This window comes from Malus domestica, chromosome 02 (genome assembly GCF_042453785.1).
Source record: "Malus domestica chromosome 02, GDT2T_hap1".
In the NCBI taxonomy this organism is placed as follows: Eukaryota; Viridiplantae; Streptophyta; class Magnoliopsida; order Rosales; family Rosaceae; genus Malus; species Malus domestica.
The window spans coordinates 20,266,062-20,281,946 of NC_091662.1; positions in this window are offsets into that span (position 1 = coordinate 20,266,062).

A 15,885-nucleotide genomic window follows, 5' to 3' on the forward strand; every position below is an offset into this window, starting at 1 on the left:
GTGAAGCTTTTGTGGGTCAAGCTTTTATGGGTGAAGCTTTTGTGGGTGAAGCTTTTGTAGGTCAAGCTTTGTTGGGCACCATGAATTGATTTTGCTTCACACTATCTTGATCAAGATAGTGTGAAGCTTTTGTAGGTGAAGCTTTTGTAGGTGAAGCTTTTATGTGTCAAGCTTTTATGGGTCAAACTTTTGTAGGTGAAGCTTTTGTGGGTCAAGCTTTTGTAGGTCAAACTTTTGTGGGTCAAGCTTTTATGGGTCAAGCTTTTGTGGGTTAAGCTTTTGTGGGTTAAGCTTTTGTGAGTGAAGCTTTTGTAGGTCAAGCTTTGTTGGGCACCATGAATTGATTTTGTTTCACACTATCTTGATCAAGATAGTGTGAAGCTTTTGAGAATTTGTAGTTGTCTTCCATTGATGAAGCTTTTGTTGGTGAAGCTTTGGAGTTGAAGCTTTGTAGGTGAAGCTTTGGAGTTGAAGCTTTTGTTGGGTACCATGAATTGATTTTGCTTCACACTATCTTGATCAAGATAGTGTGAAGCTTTTGAGAATTTGTTGTTGTCCTCCATTGAGGAAGCTTTTGTTGGGTACCATGAATTGATTTTGCTTCACACTATCTTGATCAAGATAAAGTGAAGCTTTTGAGAATTTGTAGTTGTCCTCCATTGATGAAGCTTTGTTGAATTTCCCTTTTTTTTTTGGGAAACTAGAAATTTGAAAATGTGGGAGAGACAACATATACAAAATTTGCTTCCACACTGTTGAGCAAGAGATTGTGATGCAAGCCACACCTTGTAGTAGTCGAAGGTTTGGATGAACCATATAAATATGAATTTGCTTCAAAGGTCTGAGAATTGTAGTTGCCCTCCATTGATGAAGCTTTTGTTGGCACCATAAATTGGTTTTGCTTCACACTGTCTTGATCAAAAGTCTGTGAAGCTTTTGAGAATTGTGGTTGAACTCCTTTAATGAAGCTTTTTTTGGCACCATAAATTGGTTTTGTTTCACACTGTCTTGATCAATAGTGTATGAAGCTTTTGAGAATTGTGGTTGCCCTCCATTGGCACCATAAATTGGTTTTGCTTCACACTGTCTTGATCAAGAGTGTGTAAAACTTTTGAGAATTGTGGTTGAACTCCTTTGATGAAGCTCTTGTTGGCACCATAAATTGGTTTTGCTTCACACTGTCTTGATCAAGAGTGTGTGAAGCTTTTAAGAATTGTGGTTGCCTTCCATTGATGAAGCTCTTGTTGGCACCATAAATTGGTTTTGCTTCACACTATCTTGATCAAGAGTGTGTGAAGCTTTTAAGAATTGTGGTTGCCCTCCATTGATGAAGCTCTTGTTGGCACCATAATTGGTTTTGCTTCACACTGTCCAGAGTGTGTGAAGCTTTTGAGAATTGTGGTTGAACTCCTTTGATGAATCTCTTGTTGGCACCAAAAATTGGTTTTGCTTCACACTGTCTTGATCAAAAGTGTGTGAAGCTTTTGAGAATTGTGGTTGCCCTCCATTGATAAAGCTCTTGTTGGCACCATAAATTGGTTTTGCTTTACACTGTCTTGATCAAGAGTGTGTGAAGCTTTCTACGAGTTGTAGTGTTTGCATTGTTATAGAGGGGAAATGTTTGAAGCAGATGCAAGAGAGCTGAATGGCTTGATCTTCGTATGCCATGCACTGAAGTTGCTGTTGGCTTGCAATAAGACTTTATTGGTGACTATAACTCTTGTTAGGCATAAGTGCTCCCCTAGTTGAGTTGTCAAGCTTGGGGGTTTTTGATTATTTGTGAATGCTAGGAATTCACATGTACAAGTTGTACCACTTGTCTTCTGGTAGGTGGAATGAATGGTGAGTTATTTTCATCACTTGGTTGGTGGTACGAAGGTGAGTTCCTTTTCCCCTGGTTGGTGGCATGAATGGTAAGTTGCCAAATGATATTAGAGTACGGGTTGTACATTTCATCACCTAGTTGGTGGCATGAAGATGAGTTCCTTCTTCACCTGGTTGGTGGCATGAGTGGCAAGTTGCCAAATGATATTAGAGTACGGGTTGTACATTTCATCACCTGGTTGGTGGCATGAAGGAGAGTACGGGTTGTACATTTCATCAACTGGTTGGTGGCATGAATGGCAAGTTGCCAAATGATATTAGAGTACGGGTTGTACATTTCATCACCTGGTTGGTGGCATGAAAGAGAGTACAGGTTGTACATTTCATCACCTGGTTGGTGGCATGAAGATGAGTTCCTTCTTCACTTGGTTGGTGGCATAAGTGGCAAGTTGCCAAATGATATTAGAGTACGGGTTGTACATTTCATCACCTGGTTGGTGACATGAAGATGAGTTCCTTCTTCACCTTTCATCACCTGGTTGGTGAGAATAAGGGCAAGGTGTCTAGGCACATTGTAGCAAGTGTCGAATGACACAAAATATGTTGAACCCTTTCAAAGCACAGTTGGCATATGTATGAATGTGTTAGAATGTATGATTAAACGAATATACTATGAAGCTGTTCGTTTATTTATATAGTCTTGTTGACATATACTTAGGTTTTGTTTCATGTTGGAAGCATTCATGTTGAAACTTTGAACCCGAGTGTTTCATTGCTAGGAATGTAAGAAGATTAGGATCAAGTTGTCTAAATCGTCTCTTTATTGAATTCATGCCAAATAGTCTTCGTTACATAGGATGCCGACCAGCTGAAGCTTAACACTTGTACAATGTGAGTTTACTTGTAATAGTACTTCAAGTGATCAGCGTTCCATGGATGGCCAAGAGTCTTGCCATCGGAGCTTCTAAGCTTGTAGGAGTCAGGGCGACTGATGCCAACAACTTCAAATGGTCCATCCCAGTTTGGACTAAGTGTTCCTTCATTTGGGACTTTGTCGCAGAGTAATCTTTTCTTCAATACCCAATCCCCCACTTTGAAAGAACGAGGTTTGACCCTTGAGTCATAGTAGTTGGAGATGCGCTACTTGTAGGCAACATTCCTCAAGTGAACCTGGTTTCTGTGTTCCTCGACTAGATCTAGTTGAGGGAAAGTTGTTTGTCATTTTCGCTTTGCACGTAGTTCTGGACTCGGAACGTTGCTTGCTCAAGCTCAACTAGGACAACTGACCCTGTACCAAAGGCAAGTGAGAATGGGGTTTCTCCTGTTGATGTCCGATACGAAGTGCGGTATAACCAAAGAACTTGGGGTACAAATTCTGGCTAACAACCTTTAGCCTTGTCCAAGCTGGTTTTCAAAGTTCGCTTGATTATTTTGTTGATGGCTTCAACTTGTCCATTAGACTGGGGATGAGCTGGGGAGGCAAAACATAAGTTGATGTTGAACTTAGAGTAGAACATCCTGAACTTATTGTTGTCGAACTATCGCCCGTTGTCAGTGACTATGGCATTAGGAATGCCAAATCTGCAAAGGATGTTCTTCTATACGAAGTCTTCTATTTTTTCCTCAGTAATGGTTGCCAAAGGTTCTACTTCGGCCCACTTTGTGAAGTAGTCAATTGCAACGATTGCATAGCGAACCTTGCCCTTCCTTGCAGGCATTGGGCCGATCAAATCAAGTCCTCATTGGGCGAAGGGCTAAGGGTTGATCATAGGAGTGAGCTGCTCGGGAGGGGAATGAGGAATAGTTGCGTAGTGTTGACACTTATCACATGAGAGGGATATTCTGATGGCATCTTGGTGGAGTGTTAGCCAGTAATATCCTTGGCGAAAAGCCTTATGTGCTAGGGATCGAGATCCAGCATGATCTCTGCAGACTTCTTCATGTATTTCCCGAAAGACAGTTTCCGCCTCTGCTGGCGTAAGGCATCTTAGGTATGGTAGGTTAAAACCCCGCTTGTAGAGTTGGTCATTAATGATCAAGTAACGGGTAGCCTTGTATCGAATCTGCTTAGCTTGGACTTTGTCATTTGGAAGGGTGCCATGAGCAATGAATCTATAAATCGGGGTAATCCAACTATCTCCTTGTTGTAAGTTGCACACTTCCGCAGCCATGGTACTTGGTGCTGCCAACAATTCGATCTGAATTTTTCTCCTAATCTTGTCTTCCATCGCTGAGACGAGGCGAGCCAAAGCATCTGCATGACTGTTTGCCACTCGAGGAATTTGGGTGATCTGGTAATGGAAGTGCTTGAGCAACAATTGTGTTTGTGCTAGATATGCTGCCATGAAGCTATCCTCAGTGTCAAAGTTGTTGGTGACCTAGTTAACCACCAATTGGGAGTCACTGAAGATATCAATTTGTTTAACCCTAAGGTGTTTGGCCAAACGTAAGCCTGCTAAGAGGGCTTCATATTCGGCCTCATTGTTCGACGCCTGGAATTTGAAACGAAGAGCATACTCCATCGCCACTTTGTCAGGGGTCATAAGGACTAGTCCCGCTCCACAACCCTGTTGGTTGGACGAGCCATCAACATATAGACTCCATGCTGGGGCTATTGGTTCTATTTTCTAAGCTTCCGAGGGTAATGAAACCATTTCTTTAGGCGTAGAAACAATATCAACAGGATATGTGAAATCGACAATGAAGTTTGGGACTTCTTGGCCCTTCTCAGCTGGCTTTGGTTGGTAGGAAATGTCAAACTCACCCAATGTTATCGCCCATTTGATCATTCGCCCGGAGGTGTCAGGACTTTGAAGTATCTGTCGAAGAGGATGATTGGTAAGCACGATGATAGAGTGTGCTTGGAAGTAAGGGCGAAGTTTTCGAGCAGACATAACCAATGCTAAAGCCAATTTCTCAATGTTGGAGTATCGTGTCTCCGCATCTTGTAAGGCCTTGTTAGCGTAGTAGACAGGCCGTTCAACATTACCATTTCGAATGAGAACAGAACTTACTGCTGAAGCCGATACCGTCAGATAGATAATGAGAGTGTCACCAACCTCAGGTTTGGAGAGCAAATGGGCTTTACTCATGTAGTCTTTGAGGTTCTTGAATGCCTCAGCACATTCATCAATCCATGTAATGTACTTTTTACTTCCCTTAAGTGCTTTGAAGAAAGGAACACATCTGTCTATGGCCTTAGAGATGAACCTAGTTAAAGCTGCCACCTTGCCAGTAAGGCTCTGGATGCCTTTTGAAGTTACCGGTTGCTTCATGTCGAGGATTGCTTTGATCTTTTCGGGATTAGTCTCAATGCCTTGTTGGCTTATCATGAAACCTAAGAATTTGCCAGAGCCTACGCCGAAGGCACATTTGTTGGGGTTCAACCTCATTTGATACCTCTTCAGAATGGTGAAAGTTTCAGATAGGTTGGTGATGTGTTGGTCATCATGTTTGCTCTTGACTAGCATATCATCAACGTAAACTTCCATGTTTTTCCCAATCTGTTCGGCAAACATTGAATTAACCAGTCTCTGATAAGTCGCTCCTGCATTCTTTAGGCCAAAAGGCATGACTTTATAGCAATATAGTCCTCTGTCAGTAGTGAAGGTTATGTGTTCTTGGTCTGGAGGGTTCATGAGGATTTGGTTGTATCCTGAGTAAGCATCCATGAAGCTCAGAAGTTCACACCCTGCCGTAGAGTCTATAAGTTTGTCTATGAGAGGAAGAGGAAAACTATCTTTTGGGCATCCTTTGTTTAAGTCAGTGTAATCGACACACATTCTCCACAAGACCTTTTGGAGCAGAAGACTTTCCTTGGTCGGATTCTTCTTAACAAGGATAACATTTGCTACCCACGTTGGATAATTGACTTCGCGGACGAAGCCTATGCCTTTGAGTTTTTCAACTTCTGCCTTCATTGCCTTGTACCGTTCAGCGTCATAAGATCTTCGCTTCTGTCTCATTGGCTTGGTTTTGGGGTCAATACTTAAGCGATGACAGATGATATGGGGAGAGATGCCTGTCATGTCCTCGTATGACCAGGCGAAGACCTCAGTGTTCTCTTGCAAAAAAGAGATCAACGTCAACCGAATGGGTGGTGACAAGGTGGTGCCAATCTTCACCATGTAATCCGGATAATCTTTTGAGATAGAGACCTTTTCCAACTCTTCAGCGGGTTGTGCTTGCTGGGTGAAAGAGTCATCTCAAGGATCGTCGGGTTGACTGTTGCCACCTTGAAGATCTAAGTTGGCTTCGTCTGGGCTGGTCTTTATGACTTGGTCATGTATAGAAAAGGGTTTCCTTAGGCACAGGCAGGTGTTGTTGCTTGACCGAAGTGTTGTAACATGATCGTGCACTAAGTTGATCTCCTCTGATGTAACCATTGCCATAGGGGGTTGGAAATTTCATCAACAACATATGTGTGGATACCATGGCCTTGAGATCATTGATGCATGTGCGTCCGAAGATGACATTGTATGCCGTTGGGCAATCAACCACCAAGAAGTTAGTGGTAATGGTAGCTGTGTAAGGGCATATACCAATGATGAAAGGTAAGTGTATGCTCCCCAAAGGTTGCACGATATCACCGGAGAAGCTTATCAGAGGGGAAATCGAGCGATCGAGCAAGTGTTCAGTTACATTAAGTGCCCTGAAAGCTTCAGCAAACATGATATTGACCGAAGCCCCTGTGTCTACCAGGATTCGTCGTACTTCAAAGTTGGCTATGTGAGCTTCCACGATGAGTGGGTCGTTGTGAGGGTAGATGATACCTCTTTCTTCCTCAAGGTATAAACATATTGGATCCCAATTAGGCTTTTGATGCTTACCTCCCCTGATGTCTTCCACGTGAAACACTTTGTGGCTAGACCTAAAAGCACGTTCGCTATTTTTCATGGCCCTGTTGGAAGATTTAAATATGGGTATGCCACCACTTATGGAATATATCACATTCACCTGGCGTTGGTTACGGTTACCCCTTAGAGGGTGAATGAGGAATTGATCAATTTTTCCTTCGCGTGCCAAAGCTTCAATATGATCACGAAGGGTGATACACTTCTCACCGTCATGACCGTTATGCTCGTGGTAGCAGCAAAACGTGCCCGTGTTCTTCGTGGGCTTATAATCCGAGTGCCTTGGCTTTGGCTTCGATATCAGGTGTGCTATGCTGGGGTAAATGGCCATGCATGTGGCATTCAAAGGTGTGTATGCCTCGTACCTCGGGGTAGGGGCTGTCCTGACACGTGTTTGACCCACTGTGTTGACTGCCTGGGGTCGGGGATTATCATGACGATACCCTTGGTTATCACGGTAGTGTCCCTTACTCCTTTTACTAAAATGAGACTGGTGAGGATGGAAATCTTTCCTTTTGCCCTAAGATTGATATGTCTGTTGACCTGGCAAAGTATTAAGTAAGGCAGGGGGAGGCACCGCTGCCGTTTGGAAGGTCGATGTCTTCTCATCTGGTTGGATCTGGCTTCTACTCCCTACTTGCTGATAAGGGGTGGTTGTGGGAAGTTTCCATTGATATGTCCTTGCCTCGACGGAAGCATGGTTGTAAGCCTGTGCCATCACCTCAGAGTAAGTCTTCCAAGTGTTGGCATTGATCATGTACTTGAAGAAACAATCATGTAGGCCTGTCATGAAGGCCTTGAAGGCGGTCTTATCATCTGCCTCAGCGTAGCGAGAATACTCATGGCTGAAACAACCAGCATACTCTCGTAGTGACTCGTCCGGCTTCTGGCGAATAGTGTACAAGTCATCTGCAGAATGCAAGCGATCGGTCTAGAAGATGTGTTGAAAGACAAACAGTTTCCTCAGTTCCTCAAATGAGTCTACTGTCTCAAGTGGAAAAATGCAATACCAGTTTAGAGCTCCGCCAGAAAGGGTGGAGGGGAAGAGAATACATCGCTCTTCGTCGGTATGCATCCGATATGCCATGGTGGACTCAAAGAGGTTAAGGTGTTCAATTGGGTCCTCCCTTCCAGTATAGAGTTGTAAACCAAGCTTTTGTTTTGTCTTAGCTTGAAGGGGGGTGTCGAGGATCCTCCTTGTGAGAAGGCCAAGCCTGGGTTGGTTCCAGTCAGGTATCTCGGCCTGACGTTCGGCCTTCAACTTGTTTACTTCCTCAAGGAGATGTAGGACAAGGGGATCTTGAGTGGAATCATGTACCACTGGGGTTTTCTTTCGTAAGTCTCCATCGCCTCTTGGAAGTAGGAAAGTTTGAGCAAGGGCGTGTGATTTTTCCTTGAACTCGCCGTACTGACTTCTAGGGCGAGTCTGTCGGAATACCTCAGAGTCCCCTGTACCTTCATGTTCCTCTAGGACATGTCGTTCCTTCCCTAGATTAGCAGCTGGCCTGGGTCGTGGGAGGGGACCGAGTCTTTCAGAAACCTTTGGGTCATTGATCTTCGAGCATATGTGGAAGGGATTCTCTCTACGTTGTTTTAAGAAGTCTCGGCAATCACGATAAACGGCTTTCGATCCTTCCAGCCCTTCTGCAAGGAGGTGTCTTCCTCCACTTCTCCTGTTTCGGGTCAAAGCAGCTGGGTTGAGAGAAGTCTCATGTTGACCAATGTTTTGATGATTAGCTCGCTCCTCATCAGGGATACCCATGTCGAAAGAAGGTGACCCTCTGTGTTGGGGGGCACCCAGATGACAGTTGATGTCCACAGGGGCAACGAGCTCGTGTGTTTGAGTACGCCTAGTTTCATGGAGCGTCTCAAAGAGCTTCTCATACTGCTCCTGGAGCACCTCAGTCTTCATTGTTATCTTGTTGTTCTGAGCTTCTAGCTCATCGACTTTAGCTTGAAGAGCAACCCTCTTTCCTTCATTCTTTTATTGCTTCGTACTAAGTGCAAGAGGGGTGTCATTCTGTGTGTTGTGGCTTCCTTCGCTCCCCATGTTGGAGAGGGATGCCTGATCAAAAGAGAGTGTACAAATGGTGGAAACCAGCTTGACAAAGCTGAAGAAAGTGGGAATAAGTGTCTTTCCCACAGATGGCGCCAAATGTTGATGCACAAAATCAATGAGGACTTTGGTACAACAAAAAGTGTTAAGTTTGTAACCTTCGCTAGATTGCTCCGGTCACTAGTATGGATAAGTATGTAAATTGATAGAGATAGGGAAGGAAACACAAGATGTACGTGGTTCACCCAAATTGGCTACGTCCACGGAGTAGATAAGTTCTCATTAATTGTGAAGGGTTTACACAAGTACATAGGTTCAAGCTCTCCTTTAGTGAGTACAAGTGAATGATTTAGTACAAATGACATTAGGAAATATTGTGAGAGAATGATCTCTATTTATAGAAGAGAGTTTCTAGTTTCATTCTAACATTGACACGTGTCGTGTTGTGATTAGCTTCTGATGTTGACACGTGTCGCGCTATCATTGGCTTCTGATGTCGACACGTGTCGCACTGTGATTGGCCTCCTGGTTGGAGGGAAACTCTTCTAGGTCCTTGATAGTATAACGTTGACCGGTGCTCAATAGTTTCGGGATTGGTCAAGTATGATACAAACAGAGACGTTTTTAATTTACTAAAATTAAGGAAACGTTCTTATTTAACCTTTAAAAATATCCAACACATGCCAAGATTTTAGGAAAATAAAAAAGAGATAATGTCGATCAAATTTGCTCATGTTGATTGAGCATTTTAAATTAGAAAGGAATATTCTTTAGGAGAATATTTAAAAATGATTACATAATTAATAAAAATAAAAAACTAAAAAATTAGACTGGGGTTCACTAATAGTCACCTCTTAAGGAGACACTTTGGGTGTCAAAGAGGTTTGGTTTTTAAAAGCTTTGCGCTGCCACCCATCTCGGATTTTACGTGGCCATACTTACGGGAGCCCACATGTCGAGCCCATTGTCTAAAAACCCTAATCGTTGTGCTCTCAATTGGATGTTGCATGAAAAATTGATAAGCTTAAAACATAATAAAGTTTAAATAAGATTTATTTAAAAAATAATTAGAAAATATGATCTTGACTCTTAGAATTGAATGGTAATTACGAGTGACTTAGCGGATTTTTCAATTTCAACCTAGGAGAAAAAGTGAAATATTTTCTAATGAGTATTTTGAAATAAATCAATGTAAGATGTGTAACTAATAATTCCAAAATTGTTTCTCCCTTGTAAAAAGAAATGGTTGCCAAAAATGTTGTTATTGATTTGACCAAAGGAGAAAAACTGGTTGGAACTGGCAAGAAGATCCAATATCTTCTCAATGAACAAGAGCTCTTGGAGCATTTGGAGGCTTCAATGGATAAGCTTGATCTTGAGAGAGATGGAACCACCGTGACTCAGCATACGGCTAGAGTAAGGTCTTATGAATCTTGGTTCAAGAAAGATCAAAGTGCACGCTTTACTATGTTAAGCAACGTGCATGATGATCTTATTGGTGAGTATGAAGGGTACTTGACTACTAAGGAGATGTGGGATCAGTTGGCAAAGCAGTTAGAAAGCTTTTTGGAAAGGTTGTTTGAGCTACTCAACCGTTAGAGTTAATCCACTCTGACATCTATGGACCAATGAGTGTGAAGGCCCATCATGGCCTCTTATTTTCTGAATTTGATTGACAATTACACGCGATATTGTTATGTGTACTTGATCGCTCATCGTTATGAAGCTTTCGATTGTTTCAAATGCTTCGTAGCTGAAGTTGAGAATAAAAAAAGTGAAGACTGTAAAAACTCTTCGCACTAATCATGGACGCAAGTATTTGTCTGACCAATTCAATGTTTTTTGTGAAAGTAAGGGGATACGCACACAACTTTATGTTCCTTACACGTAACAACAAAATGACGTTGCTGAAAAGAGAAACAGAAATGTATTAGACATGGTCAGGTCTATGATGGCACAGGTAAATCTCCCCATACCTTTATGGGGTGATGCATTGTTAATTGCGACGTATATACTTAACGGGTCCTTAACAGGTTGGGTCACTTTACCCAACAGGAAAAGTGACCCGACCCGTTATGACCTGTTATGACTCGTTAAGAAAAATATTTTTTTTTTCTTAAATTTGCACATACCACACATTGCCACATAAATATTACTTCAAAACATTAAAACACGTTTATCGTTTAAGTACTACATCTACACTCGAAAATAAGTGCCTAATAAAAAAATAATACATACACTACTATTCTATTACAAATATTAAATGTGCAAGGATATGCAAAATGAAAAAGTTTTTGTGTCCAAGGTTGTGAAGTCTTTCTCAAAAGTTTAAACCTCAATTTACAAAATCCTCGATTTACATCGGTCATCATGAAATTGTATTGGAACTTTGGCTTGATCTCAGCCGATCCAATGGTCATCAATTTTGTAAATTTAATTTAATATATATATATATATATATAATTATATTATATAATTATTATAGTTTTTAGAGGCATAAAATTGTTAAATTAATAAATATAATTATTATAGTTTATTCCTACTTTTATTAAGCATAACATAAGATTTTGTGATATCCACTAGTGTAAATATTTTAAATTGAAGATCGAATTCATTCTTTGTATTCATATAGGGTCAAGGAGTGTAGCTGTAAAAAATCATCAAAATCGGAGTTAAAATAACCGTTAAATCATGATTTTCATTTTATAACCGTTGAAAAGTTTTGTCCCGTTACTTGATCTCTGAATGTTTGTTTTTTGCAATTTTTGGCGTATGCGATCTCAAAGTATATACAAACATGTTTGACGGTTGGATCTAGTTTCGTAGAATGCGTGTATCTCATCAAAATAATAGATTCACTAACACTTAAAAGTTTATTCGTACTTTCATCAAGTATAACATAAGATTTTTTTGTATCCACTAGTGTAAATATTTTAATTAAAGATCGAATTCAATCATTGTATTCATATAGGTCAAGGAGTGTAGCTGTAAAAAATCATAAAAATCAGAGTTACAATGACCGTTAAATCGTGATTTTTCTTTTTATAACCGTCGAAAAGTTTTGTCTCGTTCCTTGATCTCTGAATGTTTGTTTTTTTGCAATTTTTGGCGTATGCGATCTCGAAGTATATACAAACATGTTTGACGGTTGGATCATTGAAACTAGTTTCGTAGAATGAGTATCCCATCAAAACAATAGATTCACTAATACTTAAGAGTTTATTCATACTTTCATTAAGTATAACACTAGTGTAAATATTTTAAATTGAAGATCGAATTCATTCATTGTATTCATATAGGGTCAAGGAGTGTTGCTGTAAAAAATCATCAAAATCGGAGTTAAAATAACCATTAAATCGTGATTTTTCGTTTATAACCGTCGAAAAGGTTTGTCCCGTTACTTTATCTATGAATGTTTTTTTTTGCAATTTTTAGCGTATACGATCTCGAAGTATATACAAACATGTTTGATGGTTGGATCATTAAAACTAGTTTCGTAGAATGAGTATCCCATCAAAACAATAGATTCACTAATACTTAAGAGTTTATTCATACTTTCATTAAGTATAACATAAGATTTTGTGATATCCACTAGTGTAAATATTTTAAATTGAAGATCGAATTCATTCATTGTATTCATATAGGATTAAGGAGTGTAGCTATAAAAAATAATCAAAATCGGAGTTAAAATAACCGTTAAATCGTGATTTTTCGTTTATAACCATCGAAAAGTTTTGTTTGGTTACTTGATCTCTGAATGTTTGTTTTTTGCGATTTTTTGTTGATACGATCTCGAAGTATATACAAACAAGTTTGACGGTTGGATCGTTGAAATTAGTTTTGTATAATTTGTATCCCATCAAGTTCAATGGTGTGTGTGTGTGTGTGTATATATATATATATATATTTATTTATTAAGTAGATTTAAATCTATTTATTTTGTATGTATAATTGACCGGTACACGGAGTAGTACATCACGTGTCATTATAAAAATAGTGGGATATGTCATATGTGTGATAAAAAGTTAATAACTTAAAAAAAATAAAATTTCTCACCACTTTTATTAATTTTCATTTTTCCTTCCCTTCTTTTTCTTCAAAGGGTAGCAGCCTACCCATCTTTCCCTTTCTTTTTTTGTTTCCTTTTCAGGTTTTCATATAATTTTCATTTTCCTTCCCTTTTTCTTCAAATGGTGTGGCAGGAATGGAATGGAATTATGGAATCAATGGATGCATATTAATTAATAATTATTATAGTTTTTATAAAATTTAATTTAAAATTTAATATATATATATATATAATTATTATAGTTAATATTTTGGGGGTATAATTATTATAGTATATATAATTATTATAATTATTATAGTTAATTTAATATATATATATATATATTATAGTTTTTAGGGGTATAAAATTGTTAAATTAATATATATATATAATTATTATAGTATTTTTTTAGGGTTATAAAATTATAAAATTAATATTCTGCTTATCGTGTATCGTGTTACCCACGTGTATACCCGAATCAACCCGTTATCTTAACAGGTGCTATCAGGTTACCCGATAACGACCCGATTCGTTATCGTGTCAACCCAAACACTTATTAATTTTGTGTCGTGTCGTGTCGGTGTATCGGGTCGTGTCAGGAATTGCCAGGCCTACCTATGCCTCTACAGTATGAAGTCTAATGTATGCGATGTTTTGCACGCATCTAGACATTTGCCATGTTGTGGGCATGGTTAACCGCTATCAAAGTAATCCTAGACAAGCTCACTGGCAAGTCGTCAAGAGGATTATGAAATACCTGCAAGGAACAAAAGACTTAGACCTACGTTACCAAAGAGGAGATAGGAAGTTGAGAAGATATAGTGATGCAGATTGGGCAAGCGATTAAGATGAATGTAAGTCCACCTCAGGTTATGCTTTTGTCCTTGGAGGTGGAATTGTTTCTTGGTATAATAAGAAACAAACTTGTTTTGCTCTGTCCACAATGGAGTCAAAAAATGTTGCCATTGGATAAGCTGTTCAAGAAGCTGATTGACTTAGGAGGTTTCTTCGATAGACGAGAGTTACAGCTTATGCTCAAGAAGTTGTACTTGTCTACTGTGATAGTACTTTGGCCTAAGCATATAGATACACGATATCATTTCTTTAGGAACAAGGTTACCAAGGGTGAAGTAGTGTTGAAACATATATCGACCAACAATATGCTTACTAATCCCATGACTAAACCCATAATTAGAAACTCATTTATGACTCATGTAAAGAATATGGGTTTATGTAGGGTTTGGTGTGTTTTTTCTTTGTATTTGACATTATTATTGAATAAAAAGGCATTGAAGTTTTTCATTTCATATTTATTTATTTTTGAAATGTTTGTTTACACATCTTTACGAGTGTCACCAAGCTAGAATCGATTTTTTACATGAACGATTGACCCTAATGCTGAGATAGCGAGTAGGATGAGACATTTGTATCCTCATTGCATTGGACTGCAAGACCGAACATGTGTATGTTGAACGTACCAATATGCATAAGGTAAACGTCACCTTAGAAATGTCTAAGATGAGACTAAACAGAAGTTGAACATGAAATTTGTTTCATGTTGAAGTTTGTAAAGCTAGATATAAGTATCTAAGTGGGCGCGGAGAAGGTGACTAGGCTAGAAGACTTAGGTTAGGCACTTGTGTAACGACTAGACCAAGATCCGTATGGTGTATGTCTAATGGACATGTGACACACTCACTGAAATGAAGATACACCATAGCATACAAATCATACTGTATGTGCTACAACCGACTAATAGTGAGAGTGATGAATTGATACCTGCTTCAATCACTGTGTGAACCACAAGGAATCCATAAGATTCCACCTTTATGCCTTTTAGCACGTTTATCTAAGATGATCAAGTTAGCTACTGTCCTAAAAGGTGTGTCTTGGCAAGCAGTTAAACCAAATTAGACTGACATGAGAGCTTAAGGAAGACAGTTCAAAGATAACACCATGTCATGTGATTCATAAGCTGCGCGGCGTCTTTTGATATATGTTATCAAACATAAAACATGGATACATGATACTTGTGAAACATGACATTGTTTTTTATTTCATAACGAGGGATAAAAAATGTTAAGTCTAGTGTGTGATGAACAGTCTGGGGTATAAAACGATGAACTTCTGAGTGATGCATTGTTGTTATTTTAGTGATAGCTTAATGGCAATGCTCCTGGTTATGTATGTTCTTTCTTGCAAGGTCGCGCGTCCCATTTCTTGTATGAGGAGATAAACTAGAATGGATGTGAACTAAGTGTGTTGATTGAGACTATGCCACACCATATATGGGTGAGTGAGAGATGTAGGATTTATCTTATGGGATAAATAAATATCAAAGGATATTCCACCCACATGAGGATATTAACATCCTAATTATCTATGTGATGATTAGATGAAAATCAAGGGATATTCATATTAGAATATACTTGAGATTTTCATGGGCTTTTCAATCATTGTAGTCTCTTCCCAACCACTATATAAGGAGGCTTTAAGGAAGAGAGAAAACACACAAAAAAGCACAAGCTTTTTCACAATTCAAATATTCTAGTTAGATCTTTAGGGCTATCACTTTACGCCCTAGGTCTTGGGAGGTGAAAACCAAAGGGCAACTCCACATACCGTAGCCAACTCGATGACCTGCGAGGTTCCAAACGTGCATGAAGTGTCAGAGCAGTTGTTTGTGTTTGTAGGAGCGCATTGAGATTCAAGCTTCTACATAAAAGGTACACACGTCATTCCGAATTTATTTATAGTCTTCCAACAAGAACATTTCGCTTATTTCATATGGTTTTTGTATTTGTATCACAAATGAAACCCGATTATCGACATAGAATGGTTTGAATGTCTTCCATAACAATCATGTACAAAGTCACAAGCAGGCTCGGGGTGACTTAACAACATTTTTAGCGTGTGATTACATTAGGGAAGATCTCGGATCCAAGTAAATTGGGAAAGTACTAAAGATTAGTCTATGTTCATTCACAAGCTCATACAGTAGTATATGCAAGAGGGATACAAACGCAAATGACAAATGTGTGTGTACAATTGTCAATGAAAAGTGAAGTGAAAGATATTTATCCCTCTTAACAAATCTTACATTT